General features: G+C 38.3%; 1 protein-coding gene across 1 annotated transcript in view; it reads left to right on the top strand.

Moving 5' to 3' along the window:
- The window catches only part of LOC101979317 (glutamate receptor ionotropic, delta-2), an 835,941-nt gene that overhangs the window by 675,829 nt on the left and 142,203 nt on the right, over nt 1–17,909 (top strand). The window lies entirely within an intron of this gene.

The raw sequence follows: 17,909 nt of genomic DNA, 5'->3' as shown, positions 1-17,909 counted from the left end.
TTTTTCCAGACAGGGTTTCTCTGTGGCTTTGGAGCCTGTCCTGGAACTAGCTCTTGTAGACCAGGCTGGCCTCGAACTCCCAGAGATCCGCCTGGCTCTGCCTCCCAAGTGCTGGGATTAAAGGCGTGCGCCACCACTGCCCGGCCCTACTTGTAGCCATCTCTTAACATGGCTAGCTGCAATAAATTCTAGGAAAAGTATTAGTGAGATTGTAGTGATTCAAATGGCCTTTCTGTACCCTAAAATGTTTGTGATTGACATGCAAAATATCTTGCCCTTTTTTTTCATTTTAGTTAATTGTTTAATCTCATTTTATGATAGTAATCCTCACAGTATTACATACGTTCACATACTCATTTTAGTTTTATGGGCTTTAATTGGTGATTTTTTTTCCCTTCAGTTGTCTAGTTTTATTCCATTAACTCTTTAAATCCATGTGTCCTTTGATATTAGATAATTTTGTGCCTATTAAGGATTTTGAAACAGAATATGAATTATTAAATATACAACAACTAATACCAGTTTCATTTAACATAGATTTTGCTATGTTAATTTAAACACGAGATAACTTTGACCTTTGGTTTAGCAAATAATGAATTCACACTGAAGACTAGACTTTCCTGTAATAGAAAAACATATCCTATTTTCTAGTCTGCCCTTTGCTTCATGTGTTAATTCATCATTTGGAACTGTGGTGAAAGGTCTGAAGAGAACCTTAGAGCATGAAGGATTTGATGGTCTCCTTGTTCCAGAACTGTCAGTCCATGAGCTCTAGGCCTGAGGGAAGCTGAGAATCACATTTGGGAGCAGGAGGCAGAGGAAATCTGCCCATCTTTTGATGGGTAGGAAGCAGGGAGGACCAGAAACAGACTTGGGATAAGGTATAGCCTCCAGGAAAGTATCCTTCTGTGATCTTCAAAGCTGTACAACAAAATCTGTTAACAGATTATTATAACAAAATGTATTAACAGTTACCACCAAGTATTTCCTCACATCAGGCCCCAGCTTGAAAAGTTTCTTTCCCTTATAAGATCTCCTGAGTAAATTGAGAGCATGGTGACCTTGGGGAGGGTTTAAGATGGGGAGAAGAGATGCAGGGAGGGGAGCAAAGAAAATTGTACGGCTCAATAAAAATCAATGAAAAAAAGTTTCTTTCCCTTACAATGATGCTGCCAAAGAAACATCCATCATAGGATTAATCCCACGATGAAGTAGAGCCCACACTGTCTGATCATCCCCCTTCTGAACACTGCATTTAGGACAATATATTGGATAAATCAGCATCAAGAGACACATTAAGTTCCAACCAAAGCATTTAAAAAGTATGAAGTCTTCTATAAAATGGACAGTGAGTATAAAGGGACATAAAATATAAACTGGAATAAGGAATAAAGTTGAAATATTTCTGGTATTTCTGTCTTGGGTAATCAGACATTTTATTAACAAAGTTTTGTTAGGTTTGGACTTTATAATGTGGGTATGAATTCACCGGGAGAAATCACAGAACAGATAGATTAAGTTTATCTGAGCTCTATTATGCTCATATTTCACAGAAATATTATTTAATGCTTTTAGACTCCATTTGGCCATGAAAGAAATAAGAATATATTGATATCTCAATATATCAAGAGTATAATACAAATTAATAAGATTTTATCACAGTAAGCCTCCAAAAGTACCTGGGGAGGCTTGATATTCAGGATTTTTTTTTCAAAACAAGGTTTCTCTGTAGCTTTAAAGTCTGTCCTGTAACTAGCTCTTGTAGACCAGGCTGGCCTCGAACTCACAGAGATCCGCCTACCTCTGCCTCCCGAGTGCTGGGATTAAAGGCATGAGCCACCACTGCCCAGCAATAAGGAAATGTTTTAAAAAATAGTAATGACTAGATTTTTTTCCTTTTATATTACGTCCTCAGCAGGCATATAGCAAATACTTAAACTTACCTCCCAATTTGCAAACAATATGAAGATGAATGATGTCACAGGGCTTGTTTACAGTTAAGCACATATTAGGAGAAGCCCTAGAAAATAATGAACCAAAAAGAGGTGGCATGTTCAGGACATGCGCTAGGGATATTCCACAGTTGGAGAGACATGGGAAATAATTGTCCTGCTTCTGAGAGAAGAGGTGACCTCTAAGACTCTAGTGGTTCTGGGACACACATCCAGATGAGTAAGAGTCACTTAGTGGAAGATGGTCAGAATTCCAGTAGCTGGGAACTGGGATCCAGAGAGTGTGAATGTTTTAAACTGGGTCCCAGGAGAATGTAGTGCCGTAATAGTTTGCTAGAGGTTCACTCACCAATTATGATTTCCTTCAACCCTGGAAATGTACTTCCTCAGAGTCGGTACTCCACATGCACCATACCAATGCACTAACACACTGACTCCACTCTGAGAGCTCTTTGTAATACTGCCCAGCCTTCTGTCTGTGATTTTCTCATGCTCCTTCGCATTGCCCCTCTGCATATGTGTCTTGACTATGGTATGTGAAAGACAACATGCACTTTGGATTAGGACTCACCCTCATGACCTCATTTTACCTTGACAAAACCTACCCATAACAGATACTTTTAATGTCTATAACTCAATATAACAGAGAAAATAGACTTGTATCAGTATGACACACAAGAATGCTGTAGGTTTGAGACTGATACCAAATAATCTGCCACTAGTGTATTTAGTGACTTTCCAAAAAGGGTATCAGTAAGGTCATCATTGACGTCCATGTGAAAGGCCAAATTTAAAGATTTTGGATTTTTCCCTCTTTTGGTCTTATTTCTTAATAAGAATATATCTAGTATCTGATGTATCCTTGATATTCTCCTAGACACTAATGAGACAATGGCCATGCAGATCTCCGACCTCGTTTTTCCCCCTCTGGTTTGGTGCAAGGGAAGAACAGACGAGTCACCCTAAGCAGAATGCAATCATGGCAGAACCATGCCATTTACACATTGCCACCTTGGGAAATGAGAGCTACTCTCTGTTGTTTTGCAGAGCTCAAGTGTGATTATGGGAACGTTGTGGACAGAGCTTGTCCTGAGAAGGGTCCTGAAGGAGATGTTCTTTGGGTTGCTTATCAGACAAAGCACAGAAAGACATTCTAATCAGCAGGAAAACCAGAGTCAAAAGAAAAACTTGGAGTGGGGGTGAGGTGGGGGACAGAGCAAAGCTGTAGAGTCATGGGAAGAACATAGACTGTTGTGCTTTGCAAACTCACCTGAAAAGCTGAGTGTAAGTATTTTTTAAACTGTGTAATGAATAGTAGAAACAAAAGAGGGTTCATTATTAAGATACATCATGGCAAATTTTATACATTTTATACAGTCTTGAGACACCAACTAGCAATTAGTGGGGAGTAAAAGAAGGAACACTGACATGGTTAGGTCCCAGAATTTCTGACCCTCAGTAGAGAAACTGGCCAGTGACCTATTATTGCTGGTAGGTAGATGGAATCGGTTCAGACTTAGTTAAAGAAGTTGCTTTGCCCTTGATGTGTTAACAATCAGTTTCAACAATTTTATTCTTACTTTGATCCTTGTCTTTGATTGCAATCTTAAATTCCCATAATAATTTAATGTTTTCTTGTTCGTTCATAAACACACAGCATCTTTGCGCCTGATTCTTCCTTTGAGAATTCTCTGTTGTCTTTCACTTGGAGACATTTCCATAGAAACACCTCTTTTGTGTAGATGTCTATCCCATAGTCAACCTGAGCAACAGTGAAGAAATGGCAAGGGGAACCCAGGAACAGGTTACATTCTCTCCCGAACTCACTGTGCACTGTAGAACCTGCCTGGTGCTGCCTTTTTCTTAACCAGCTGTTCTTAGAAGCCACAGTGCCAAGATTCCTCTGATCTGCGTTCTAGGGTCGTGCTGACTTCTTTGGGAGGAGCCTGACCTGAACATATCAATGTGCTAAAGGGAGCTATTTCCACCACCAGTACCTTTGCATTCAGAGATTATGATAAAAAAAAACTAATATGCATTCGGGCAAGCAGGCTTAGGACTAAGTACATTAAAAAAAGTTATAGTGGAGGATAGAACTAGGTTTGCAGAAAGCTAGGGTAAACACAGATTCAGAGTTTTCATGAGAATCTTGAAAGATGAATAACAAATTGTCAGACCAGCAATGTAGAGCAAATGGCAATTCAGACTGTGCAAGCAGGTGTGTGTCATAAAGGTAAAAGATCTCATTTGTCTAAGCTTTTCACATTGGAGAATGAGTTTCCTGCCTTCTGCATCTCTCATGCCGATCATCACTGTCAGAAAGAAAAAAAAAACGTTTCTAGTTTTTAAGTTTTATTTATTTTTGGAATATTCTATAGATTCATATCATTTAGAATGTTAGGTCTTTAAGAGAAAAACCACCTGCCTCTGATGCCCAGAGACAATTTCCTTCTCTAGAAACAAATAATGTGTCTCCCTTGGCATTTTGGTGAATCAGCACAAATGTACACTTACAGCAAGGACATTCATTCCCTTCAATAGGTAGTCAGATTCTTACTATACGTACATTCCTTGTACACTATTTTTCTTAGTCACTTTCAGGATATTATTCCATTGATATCTGTGAAATGTCACTATGATTTTAGTGGTTGTATAATACTTCATTGCTGGCTCTATTTGCAGCTTCATCTCCTCTTGCTCAGTTTATTATTTTCTTTCATTCTTATTCTCCCTGTGATATAAAGGCAAACCGAGTATGTCACCCACATCTGCACTGCCTGTGAATGGACTTGCCATGCATTTCTAAGTTCCCTTATTGCTAGCCCACCTATTCTATGCAGAGTAGGACCCGCGAAGGTATTTCCCTATCCTCCTGCAACTCTACTCACACATGAACAAATCCCTACCCATGGAGAGTGTTAGTAGCACATATCTCCGACTTTGCAACAATGAATACATTTTTTTATATCTTTGCTAAACTTTCTGGTGTATGATAAAAATATATGAATATGTTTACCCCTATATCTTTATAGACTGTTTTATGTCAGAACAGAGGATTAAGATGCATTTTAATGATGTTTCTCTCTCGGCCTCTGGGTTTATGTTTTCATTATTAATTTACTTGTTGGCTACATTATTCTAAAGGCTTTTCCTTACTTTTTTCTTTCTTCTTTATTTTATTAGTTTTTTAAATATCATTTTACATTCCAACTACAGTTCTCCCTCTCACCCAACCCCCCTGAGTAACTCCCCAAAACCCACACAGCATCCACTCCTTCCAAAGGGTAAGGCCTCTCATGGGGAGTCAACAAAGCCTGGCACATTAAGTTGGGGCAGAACCAAGCCCCTCTCCCCTGCACTAATGCCTAGCATGACATCCCACCATACGAAGTGGACTCCAACAAGCTAGTTTACGCACCAGGGATAGATCCTGGTCCCACTGCCAGGAGCCTCTAAGACAAAGCTACATCACTGTCTCTCACATTCAGAGGGACTAGTTCAATATTAGTGGTTCTATCTCACTCCCAGAAAGTTCATTTGTACCATGTTTAAAGATGATCTATATGCTTTTATTTCTATGTGTGAGATTGTGTGTGTGAATGCACATATCCACAGAGAACAGAAATGTCTGAACCCTGGAAACTGTAGTTACAGTTGGTTGTGAGTCACATGACATGGATGCTTGAAATTGAACATGGGTTCTCTTCAAGAGCAGCACATGTTTTTAACCTCTGAACCATCTCCAGCCCTACATCACTTGTTATTGTTGTTGTTGTTTGGTTGGGTTGGATTTGGTTTGGTTAAAAGGATATAAACTTACTTGGTGTTGTTTTTTTTTTTTTGTTTTAGTTTGTTTTTTATAAAAGGGTGAATTCATTTTGAGAGACTTTTGCAAATACTAGTGTATATACTCTTTCTTATTTACTGATAATGCGTTTAAAAATTGACCACTCACAAGAATTTATTTGTAAATTCAAAATCAAGGCTATAGCTACAAAAAATGCCTCTTCACAGCTCCTGTTCCTTGCTGAGGTCAAACAAAAACACTTTTTTTGTTCACTTTCCAGTCTCAAACTCTAATAAACACTACATCAACAGTTTATAAATCACGCACATACACACATTTGTGTGTGTATATACATGAGTGTGTATATATGTGTATGTGTGTGTGCATTGCTATGCTTCTCCAAGAGAAGAGCTGGGTTCAAGCTTGAGCTATGTATGTTACTGTTTGCCATGAGTTCAGTGTTAACAAATTAACAATCTATAATAAACAAAGTGGCTTCTCATGGTGTAAATGGAGATTACTCATTAGTTTCCTGGCCACCCAGACCTGAATAATCAACAGAAACTATGTTAGTTACAATACTTGTTGGCCAATGACTCAAGCGTATTTTTAGCTAGCTCTTATATCTTGACATAACCATTTCTATTAATCTATGTATCACCGCAAGGCTATGGCCTATGGGTAAGGTTCTGGCATCTGTCTTTTTAGCAGCTACATGGCATCTACCTGACTCTGCCTTCTTTCTCAGAGCATTCAGTTTAGTTTTTCCACCTAGCTCTATTCTGCCCTGCCATAGACAAAAACAGCTTCTTTATTAACCAATGGTAATAAAACATATTCACAACATACATAGGGGTATCCCACATCATCTCCCCTTTTCTGTCTAAATAAAAAGGAAGATTTTAACTTCAACAAAGTAAAATTGCATATAACAAAACAGGTATCAAATGAAAATCACAGTTATATTTCTTTATGAGTCTAAAACTTTATATCTAATTTATCTTTTATCATAACAAAGGAAAACTATAACTATCTGTCTTCAACTCCATCAAAGAGCCCAGAATGACATAATATTACCTAAGTAAACAAGAAGTGCATTGTTGTAAGCAACTTCCAAAACTCTGTAATTGACAGACATCTCACTGCCTGAATAGTCACCCAAAGTTCTTTTGTAATGTTGGGGCATCCATCTTCACCTTAGAGAGCCATAGTATCTGGTAGAATTTTCCATGAAGCGGGAAATTTGAAAGATTGTTTTTCCTATATCGACAGTTTCTCAGTCACTTTCTTTTGAGTTCTGTAGAATGTCTGGCAGACTCTTTTGTGAAGCCAGAACCCTGAAGGACTGTCTCATTTTCTTTAGGCAAGTTCACCAGTAATTTTGCTGTGTTCTCTGCATGTCCAGTTTATACAGCATACCATCAGACTGTCCAGGCAAGAGCAGCTTCTTGCCAATATGGCTAGCCTTGTCACATTGAAACAAATTCCATAATGAGTTTCTTCAATGCCTATCAACCTCTCTAAAATAATTGGTGCTGCCAGAAGCAGGTATGTGTCATTGTTGAGAAAAGTCTAAGTTATTAAAACATTTTAAGTTCCATATTCTGTAGGTCTTTGGAGTGTTGAAGATTATCTAACTGAAATATTTCTATGTATATCTAGAAAGCCTAATTAACATGACTAAAAGTTTGATTATTATAAATGGCTACCTATTAACTTACCTTTTTATTTATACATTTAACTTTTAAATGAGTTAAATAAGCACAATGCCTTAAACAAGAGTAGAAATATACATATAACAAAACTGACCTTAAATTTGTATCAATAAATCAAAGTCAATACCAATGTAAAATATTCATTTCTATATCATATTCCGTTTTAAATGAACATGTGTGAACTCAGTGCTTATAGGAATGAAGTCCTGTGTTTCCATTTTAGCAATAATAGAAGAGTCACTAATGTAAGAGTCAGTGTCCCAAGAGTTTTACCAGACACATGGACAGAAAGCACAGGAATCTGCTGTACTCATTTCTTTCCCACTATGAACTGCTTCTTACTCTTTGCTTGGCTGGCATGTGTAACTCTGAGGGCCTCTGTCTAGCCCACGGCACAGAGTGCCTTGCACAGTCCTTACTCCTTCTGGTAGTATTTAGGTGGGGATCTTCGGCCTCTAGATTCTCCAGCATTACCATTTCCTCTGCTATTCGCTATTTTATCATTTATTTCAAACATTTTCTAGATGTTCTCTTTTCCCTCTCTGGGTTACAGTCCTTTATACCTCTCCAGTCTGTCCATGTTAATAGGATTAGGGAATGATTCCTTTTAAGCTTCTTGAGGTGCATAGTCCAAAATGACATAAAATTTCAGATTCCTAGAGATTTAAACTTGCATAAATAAAAGGGACATAAAAAACATTTTTGCCTGGTGTGGTAGTTCATGCCTTTAATCCTAATAAACAGGAAGCAAAGGCAAGTAGATCTCAGGGAGTTCAGTCTCCACCAGGGCTATATAGTGAGGTCCTGACTCAGTAATTATAATAATATTATTAAAATTAATTTTATAATTTTTAAGAAACTATAAGCTGTGACACATTAGATTTATACAGTACAGCATATAGTATGTGACAAATTTTAAATTCACAGCTGATAAATTAAAGTCCTGTACAGATGTAGCCACAAAGTCATTGTTCCCTCCTGCAGTGGCCAAGTCCTTAACCACTTCAGAAAATTAATTAATGGTTGAGGGAGAGTCAGAGTTTTAAAGCTACATGTTAGTGGGTCAAAGTGGTGGACGGAGTCAGGTGCTGAGAGAAGTATTTGTAAAAATGACTTGGCACGTGATGGGTAGAGAGGCAAATCCAGCTAGAAGGGCTTGGATGGATAGGAATAATCGGAAAAGTGGAGGAAGAAAAGGTTAGGACTAGGGCAGGATACCAGTCAAATTCAGTAAGCCCCAAAGACTGAGTGAGGGCATTGCTGCTGAGTAATAGAAACTGGCATGGGAAGTTAAGCGAGTGTTAAAAGGAAATTCAAACTTAAAAGCATTTTGTAAATGAGTTTTAGAAAAGAAATTGCTCACTTATAATTGTCATTGAATTGCTCTGGGAAAAAATTAGGCACATGAATTGTGTTTGCTGCCTTTTTTATCCTGTCGCTGGAGCAATTGTGTGCCATTGAGTTACTCATACTTCCTTTGAAGTCTTAGACAGTTAATACATTAAATGTCTGTAGGTAGGTAGTGCTCCAGGTCTCATTTAGGAGCTTCAAAGTTTTAACAGAGATTGCATCCATGTGGAGTTGAGCAAATTCACCTACTACAGCTTCCAAACAAAAATGTTGTCTGGGTGTGCCTGGAAGTGTCCTTGAAATGACTGTGTTAAGCCTAGAGCAGTTCTGTGACTTGATATAGGGATGGGCTCAGATGATGCTTTCAAGATCAAAGCTTTACACAGGAATAGTCTATGGTTAGGTTGTGAGGGCAAATCTTGGTAGAAAAAAAGCATTGCCTACATAAAGTAAGTTGTTTTGACAAAGGATCTTTTGCTTCCAGTTTCATTAGAATTATCAAAACTCGGGTATGATGGTCCATACCATCATAATCTTAGTACTGGGGAGACTGAGGCAGAAGGATGGCTGTGAGTTTGAGCTAAACTTGCAAAATGAGGTTGAGGCCATTCTGGATTACTTTGTTGAGACCTTGTCTAAATAATTCAATACTTTAGAAGCAGGAAGATTTGTTATGTAGGTGACAATGGATATCATTTCCAATTTGGATTTTTCTTTGTCAGAATTTCATATATAGACCCTACTGTTACAGAAAGTTCTTTCACTCTACAATAAGAATAATGACACTTATTCCTTAAACCTACTTTATAAAATAGTTTTCATTTTATTGTATTATATCTAAGTCATAGAAGAGTTTTGATTCTTGAAATCATAAAACGGAATAGTTCTTTCTTCAAATATGTAATCCCCTTTCTAGAAATAACTCTAAGGGAAGGTTAAGAAACAAATGAAGGCAACTCATCCAAGATATATAGAAAGATCTTTAGTCACCTTTAGTCATCAAAGCTCTTCACTCAAATTGCTATGATACTTAATTAAACACTATGTATAGAGCTCTTTCTTTTCAAAAGGAGATTATTTGGATACATTAAATTAAAGTTTTGAAGATAAATCCATTATAATTACATTTTTAAAAGAACATTCAATAACAAATTCATCAAAAGATATTGGTAACAGGAAAATTTCAGAATACATGCTAATAGACTGCCACTGTGCACTTCCTAAATGACGTATGTGTAAAGAGTATAGCATAAATTCTAAGTTTCAGCACAACAGCTTTCCACATGACCAGCATTTGGATCATGGTCCTGACCCTACCTAGGGTACCCAGCTTCCCCTCCTGTGTCACCATGGTTATGACCTCCTCAGGCATGCTGACTTTCCACAGCATATTCATATGAGCCTGCTTATAGGTTGTGCATGAATAGAAGCATGTAGTTCATATTGTTTCCCTGCTTATGTTTTTTTTTTTTTTTTGCTCATCATTATGTGTGTGAGAATCAGTTGTGATGAAATGGGGTAACACCTGTTGTAATAGGAGCGGCGGGGCTGTGTCCCCAGCACCCCAGCCACCTGGCTAGCTTATGCCCAGAAATAGCAACACACAAACTGTATTCATTTAAACACTGCTTGGCCCATTTCTATCTAGCCTCTTCTAGGCTAATTCTCACATATTAATTTAACCCATTTCTAATCATCTGTGTAGCACCGGTCTTACCAGGAAGATTCTAGCCTACGTCCATCCTGGGTCGGAGCTTCATCGCATGTGCCTCAGAGAGCAGAGATATTGCATCTACCCAGGAGAGGGGAGCATGGCATCTCTGCTCCAGAGAGCAGAGCTGTCGAGTCTGAGCTCACTTCCTCTTCCTCCCAGCATTCTGTTCTGTTTACTTCACCCACCTATGTTTTAACCTATGGGGGCCAAGCAGTTTCTTTATTGCTTAACCAATGAAATCAACAGATTGATATATGACACTCCCACATCAAACACCAGTCATACTGATTGCTGCAAACCACCACTATGTGGTACTCCATCATCTGTCCAACCTATGTGAAGTGTTTTTGCATTTTGCACATCAGAAACAGTAATCCTATGAACACATTTTCCTAGTGAATGTATATATTTCTGTGGCATAAAGCTGAAAATTACTGTATAAGCTGTCTTTTATGACCCTGCAAATAATCACTTAAAACGGGACCAACAACACTGCCTTTCCACAGATGAGAAGCTTAAGGAATGTCCTTCAAGCATGTGTCTATCTAGGTTATGTAGACGATTATTTGCATTTTCCTTTATGCTTTGCTCTAGCAGTCACTTTCCAAATTACTGTACTCTCAAAATACATTCATTATGAAAAGCAGTTTTTAGAGTGTGGTTTATTTCCAACTAGCACTTAACTCTATAAAAAGCATCTAATGTGAATACCAATATGTGATCTTTGAATATGCCACCCTGGACATGCCATCTGATGGTCACTATGCCTAAGAATTTTATCATTAAATGAATGAAGAAGTGAGAAGAATCTGTCATACATATACATGTATGTTTATATTGTGTACATGTATGTGTGTGTGTGTGTGTGTGTGTGTGTGTGTGTGTGTGTGTGTGTGTGTTGGGGGAGAGAGAGAAGTAAAACTAATTGGCAGCAAAAAAATGAGTCAACTCTAAATTGTATAAAGTAGCTGTCAGACTATGAGCTGACAGTAAAAAAAAATTTCTTCTATTTTGGGCACTGTTTTGAGTTTTTATGTTTGTACATTTCATAGTCACCACAAGCCTATTAATCAATTCAGTGTGTGTCACCTTTTTACAGATAAGACATCTGAATAAAACATACATTGGGAGACTGTAGTGCATTTAGCAAGTAATAGTAAAACTACATGTATTTGGGGGTTTTGTTTTGTCTTGTTTGGGAAGTTGCTGAATATTTTAGACAGTGTTCTATTCACAAAGTTCACAGCACCAAGTCCTCATAAATGATTTTGTAGAATCAAGTGTTCCAGTTCCTCTTCTTTCATAAGTAGTCGTATGAGATGTACTGTGGATCAGAAGCAAAGCCAAGTAGTCTTTCCTAATGATCTTGGTGTGTTTGGGTCAGGGGTGTCTAGCTCAGTTGGTACATGTTTACCTAGCATGTGGCGGGTCTTGGGATTGATCTCCAGCACAGCATACAGTTAGTGTGGTGGTACACTTTGTTAATCTCATTTGTGAGAAGACTGAGTCAGGAGGATTATAATATCTGTGTTTTCTAATGAGACACTTTCTTAAGATATCTACCACCCTCTTCCAAAAATAAAACTGTGACATCCTGGAAGGATTAATTATGATGAATATTAATAAGTATTTTTTTCATGCTAGTGACATTTAGCATAGGTAGAAACAGTGTTTGGACTAGCAGGTATTATATATCATGCCATGAAGTCATGTGGGAGTGAGAGAATTTTAGAATCCCATTGACTCATGAGATAATACTTCATCATTGGCATGACAAGGTCTATAGATATGTTGAATGTGAGCTTGCAGAACAAAAGATTACCGCTGATACTGCTTGATGTAAGGGATTCCACCTGCCAGTCATTTCCACACTGGGCTTACAGAGGAAACAGACAGCAACAGTGAGATTCCCACCGCCACTTTGTGAGCAGCTAAGCTAAACTAACAGCAGGGCTTGAAGCTTAGAGTACCTGGGATTAAAGAAGGGGTATGGACCACATTATTCCTCATAGCCATCCTCTCTACAAGCAAGGAGTACTTGTAAGCGATTAACAACTTAGTCATCTCGCTTGACCTTAGCTCTGTGCACAACAAGGCATCACAAAGTTTTGGAAGAGAGTCAGTTGCAAAACAGACACTGACTTTGCTAAGGTTTCCATTTCTGTAAGTGCTTTCGGTGTAAAGCCCAGGGTGGTCCTAAATTACCCAACTCCCTCCATCATTTCTGTTTTTACTCAAGTTAAAATGATGGGCTTAAAAGCAATATAAAGCTGTAGGACACGCCCATTAACCTAGCAGACTAGCCTGCTCTAAGTATTGAATTTATATTGGCAAAGAAAGGGGATTGAGAAGAAGAAAGAGGAAAAGAGGAGGAAAGCAAAGGGAAAGGGAGGACAGAAGAAGAGAAGAGAATACAATATTTGAGGCAAGGGCTAGAAGAAGAGACAGCGTACGGGAGCAAGCAGACAAACTTAGAAAAGCACATCTTGATAGGAATTTAAAGGATGACTAAGTCTGACAACATAAATGAGTTTTCTTCCATATAGAGTATAACTAGCAGAGAAGTCTAGCAATTAGTGTGTCTACCTGCCAACATTTCAAATGGTATCTAATTGCATTGCCTAGCCTACCTTCCTGAGGCAGATTCATTGCTGAGATAATAATAAACAAGGCATGGCCTGTTGATATGTGCTATTTGTAGGTTTAGGACACTGCTTTTCTAAACTGCAGGATACACTATGATATTGTCAATATCATTCCTCAGCATTTGCTGTTTTCTCAACACAACAAAGCATAACCCCAATCCAACCACACTTCCAGGCATTTTCATCAGCATAAGTCTGTTAGCTAAGTCAGCAGCAGTGATTCTTAGAGAAAAGAAATGTGTTCTTATAAAAAAAAAAACCTACTGATGTGAGTTTTATTTTACATGTTGTATGCTGTTCTCTCTCTCTCTCTCTCTCTCTCTCTCTCTCTCTCTCTCTCTCTGCCCCTGTGTTTGTGTATTTCAATCCCATTCTACATGTTCTTTAGCACACAGAGAGAAGAGGTACTTGGTAGGATATATCTCATATTAATGTCCCCCCCAGATCATAAAGCCAATTTGAATATACCATTTCACACAGCACACAGTGAGGTAGGAGGTTAGACAATATCCCGTTGTATTTTTAAGAGATGCTAATGAATACATTATGTTGTCAACTCCAAACTATTCTCATAGGTTCCTATAAACTTAAACTTTTGAAGTCATAGAGTGCTTAATTCCATCAGGACACATTTTAGGACCAAATGTGATTTCAGTTAGGTCTCTCTACAAAATTAAAATCATTTCTTAAAATGTTAGTACATTCTAAAAGAAATAAATACTTCATATTTACTCAGAAAGAGAAAAATAGATAACACTTATAGAAAAAATAAATAGTAATTTTAAAAAAGTATTGGTAAATATCCTCATGACTAATCAAATTGTTTTATAATGTTTGAAGTAGAAATATATTCATGATTTTTTTAATTATTACAAACCTTCTTATTACCACTGTTCTTCATCAGATGCCAAAGTCTTTGTATGCTAAACTTCAAAGCCTATACCATCTGTTAATTCCATCAGGCTATAATAAGACCACTACCACAAATTTTGAGCCAAATTTGAAAAAAAGCTTTATTACATGCTGACCAGGACAATGGATATTGGCTAAATTCATCCCAGAAATACCACGAATGGCCCTGAACTATACTATTCTGGTGCTTATAATAGTATAAGCTGTACAAAGATATACGATGTTCTCTGGCAAGCATACATCCTGATAGACTTCCCGCCTGTATACTTCCTGCCTACCCATGTGTGATCAAGCACATCCTGTAAAGTGGGGTCAATCAACATTGCTTATAGAAATGAAAACATGGGGCTTCTTTTCTTACATGAACAACAGCTGCCAACATTCAGGAAGTTATCTGTCCTTTGCCTAGTGAGGCTTATAGGTTTATCTATACTTGGGCAAGTGGGGCTAACAGGTTAGAGGCATATTTTTATTTTATAGATCTCATAAGCACAGTAAGTTAAACTGAATTTTAACCACCACACATAGTCAAACTAATCTATTGTGCTTAACACTTTCAAAGTACATGTTGAACTTTTGAGGTGAACTTTTCCAGAATTGTTCACTGAAAGCCCCCTGATTTGAAATTTTTAAGAGCCTTTACATGTTATATAAATTAGAACTAAGCGCTATGTGATGGTTTGAAAAGGAATGGCCCTCATAGACTCACGTGTTTGAATGCTTGACTCATAGGGAGTGAAATTTTTAGGTGTAGCCTTGTTGGAGTAAGTGTGGCCATGTTGTAGGAAGTGTGGCATTGTGGGGGCTGGCCTTGAGGTTTCATCCAAGCAATACCCCGTATGGCACACAGTTTCCTTCTTCTGCCTGCAGATCAGGATGTAGAGCTCTCAGCTCCTTCTCCAGCACCATGTCTGCCTGCATGCCACCATCCTTCTTGCCATGACTACAGTGAATTAAACTTCAGAAACTGTAAAATAGCCCCAATTAAATGTTTTCCTTTAAAGGAGTTACTATGGTCATGATGTCACTTCATAGCAATAGAAACCCAAACAAAGAGAGAAGTTGGTTCCAGAAACTGGGTTATGGTTGCGATACGTCTCACCAGGCTTTATTTGGAGGAATGTGGACTTTGGGAATTTGGGCTAGAAATGCAGTTGAACACTTTAAGTGGGGCTTAATGAGCCATTCTAATCAGAGTGTGGAAGACACTGGTGTTGAGGGTAATTTGAACTATGGGAACTTGACTCAAGAGGTTACAGAGGAGAAGAATTTTAGTATGTTGTTTAAAGATTGTTCTTATGATATTTTTGCCAAGAATGAGGCTGCTTTTTGACCTTGTCCAAAGGAAGTCTGCCTGAGGCTAAAGTGAAATTGTATTGACAAAGGAAATCTCAAAATAATCTAGTATAGATACTGTCAGGTAGTTATTAGTGTTTACACTTACAAAGACTTATAATGAAAAAAAGCACACTGAAGAAGGAAAAAATTCAAAATGTATACTTCAAGGAGAAAGGGGGACTAGGAAGAAAATACAGCTAAATTCTCTGTTTCTGAAGATAAACAGATTCAGGAATGCCTGAAGTAAACTGGAGTAAAGGTAGGGGAGACTTCAGGGAAAGACCCCACATAGAAGCTTCCATCTTGTGAAGAGAAACTAAAGAACAGTTTAGGTCCTGGTGTGGTGAAACATGCTTTTAATCCCAGTACTCAGAAAACAGAGGCTGTGGATCTCTGAGTTCAAGGTCAATCTGGTCTAAGAGCAAGTTCCAGAAGAGCCAACCTTAGAACCTTAGGCAATGAAGGAAACCATGAAAAACAGAAAGCTGTTGAAGCTATAATTGAACAAGGGGGGCATGTTCTAGGCCCAGAAAGTAGTAGAACTTGGTAACTTTAGACACATAGTTCTGGCTTTAGGGTCAAGGATAGAAGAAAGGGGTTATGGAATCTCCTTCTATGACCAAAGAAAGTTGCTGAGACAAGGTATGTTGCAGGGGTGTCCCTGCATAAAGGCTGTCTTATTTAGAGTATCTGTTGCTGTGAAGAGATAATGAATCCACAAAAACTCTTAGAAAGGATAATATTTAATTTGGGTAGCTTAGAACTTCAGAGGTTTACTACAATATTATGGTGGTATATAGCTATATGCAGCCAGACATTAAGCTAATGAAGGGTCTGAGAGTCCTTAATCTTGATTCTCAGGCAACAGATTGTGAATTATGACACTGTGTTGTTGTAATAGGAGCGGTGGGGCTGAATCCCCAGCACACCAGCCACCTGCTAGCTTATGCCCCAAAATAACAACACACAAATTGTATTCATTTAAACACTGCTTGGCCCATTTCTATCTAGCCTCTTCTAGGCTAATTCTCACATATTAATTTAGCCCATTTCTAATCATCTGTGTAGCACCGCTAGGTGCTCTTACTGGGAAGATTCTAGCCTACATCCATCCTGGGTTGGAGCTGAATCACATCTGCCTGGGAGAGGGGAGCATGGCCTCTCTCCAGAGAGAGAGTCTGAGCTCACTTCCTCTTCCTCCCAGCATTCTGTTCTGTTTACTCCTCCCACCTATGTTTTAACCTATCAGGGCCAAGCAGTTTATTTATTGCTTAACCAATGAAATCAACAGATTGATATATGACACTCCCACATCACTGTGTGTAGCTTGAAATAAGAGACCCCCAAACCCAACCCCACAGTCACACACTTCCTCCAGCAAGGCCATACATATCCAACTAACCATACTTCCTAATAGTGACATTTCCTAAGATTTTATGGAGGCAATAACATTCAAACTATTACATCCAATTACAAACAATTACTTTCCACTCCCTGGCCCCATAAGTTTGCAACAATATCATAATGCGAAATGAAATTAGTCAAACTTCAAAAATCCCCATAGTCTATTAAACTCTCAACAGCATTTAAAAGTCCAAGGTTCAATGTCTCTTCTGAGACTCATGTAATCTCTTAACTGCAATCCACTGTAAAACCCAAATCAAAAAACAGATCACATACTTCCACATATAATTGTACAGGATATACATTTCCATTTTAAAAGCTAGGAAGGGAAAGCAGTGAGGAAACACAGTACCAAACAAAACAAAACAAACAAACAAACAAACAAAAAAACCCAACACTAAAAACCAGCAGGGAAAACTCCAGATTCTGCCTCCATGTCTGGTGTCAAACCACTATCTAATCAGTTCCTCGACTCCTTTCATCATTGATGACTGTAACCTACTTCTTTCTCTGTGACTGGTTCCACTCTTGTTATCAATGTTCCCCTCCAGATATCCTACAGTAGTTCCAGCATCGCCTATATTTTGGGGTCTCCTATATTTTTGGGTCTCCAAGGCAATCTAGGCTGCAACTTCACAGATTCAAGCAATGGCCTCTCTAGGCTTCTATTCAGGGAAACCTCCTATACATGCCTGGCCTCAATGGCTTTCCTTAGCCACAGGGAAAGATTTCATAACCCCTTTCTTTTCTTTTTGGATTTTTAAAAAATACCAATCCAAGTCCCCACTCCCTTTCCTCCTTTTATTCCTTCCACTCACCCTCTCACCCCACCCACTCCAATCCTCACATGTAAGTCACATTGCTTTGTGGAAGGTCAAAAAACACCCCTACTATATCTAGGCTAAAGCAGGTATACATCCAAAGAGAATAGGTTCCCCAAACGCCAGTACATGCAGTAGGGATAAATCCTGATGCCACTGCCAGTGGCACTTTAGTCTTCCCTAGTCACGCACCTGTCAATCACATTAGTCTTCATCCCAGAGATGCAGGGCTAGTTCAACATATGAAAATCTATCAATGTAATCCATCATA

This window comes from Microtus ochrogaster, linkage group LG3 (genome assembly GCF_000317375.1).
Source record: "Microtus ochrogaster isolate Prairie Vole_2 linkage group LG3, MicOch1.0, whole genome shotgun sequence".
Classification (NCBI taxonomy): domain Eukaryota; kingdom Metazoa; phylum Chordata; class Mammalia; order Rodentia; family Cricetidae; genus Microtus; species Microtus ochrogaster.
Note: the sequence above shows the minus strand (reverse complement) of the source record. Positions and strands in the feature narration are given on the sequence as shown.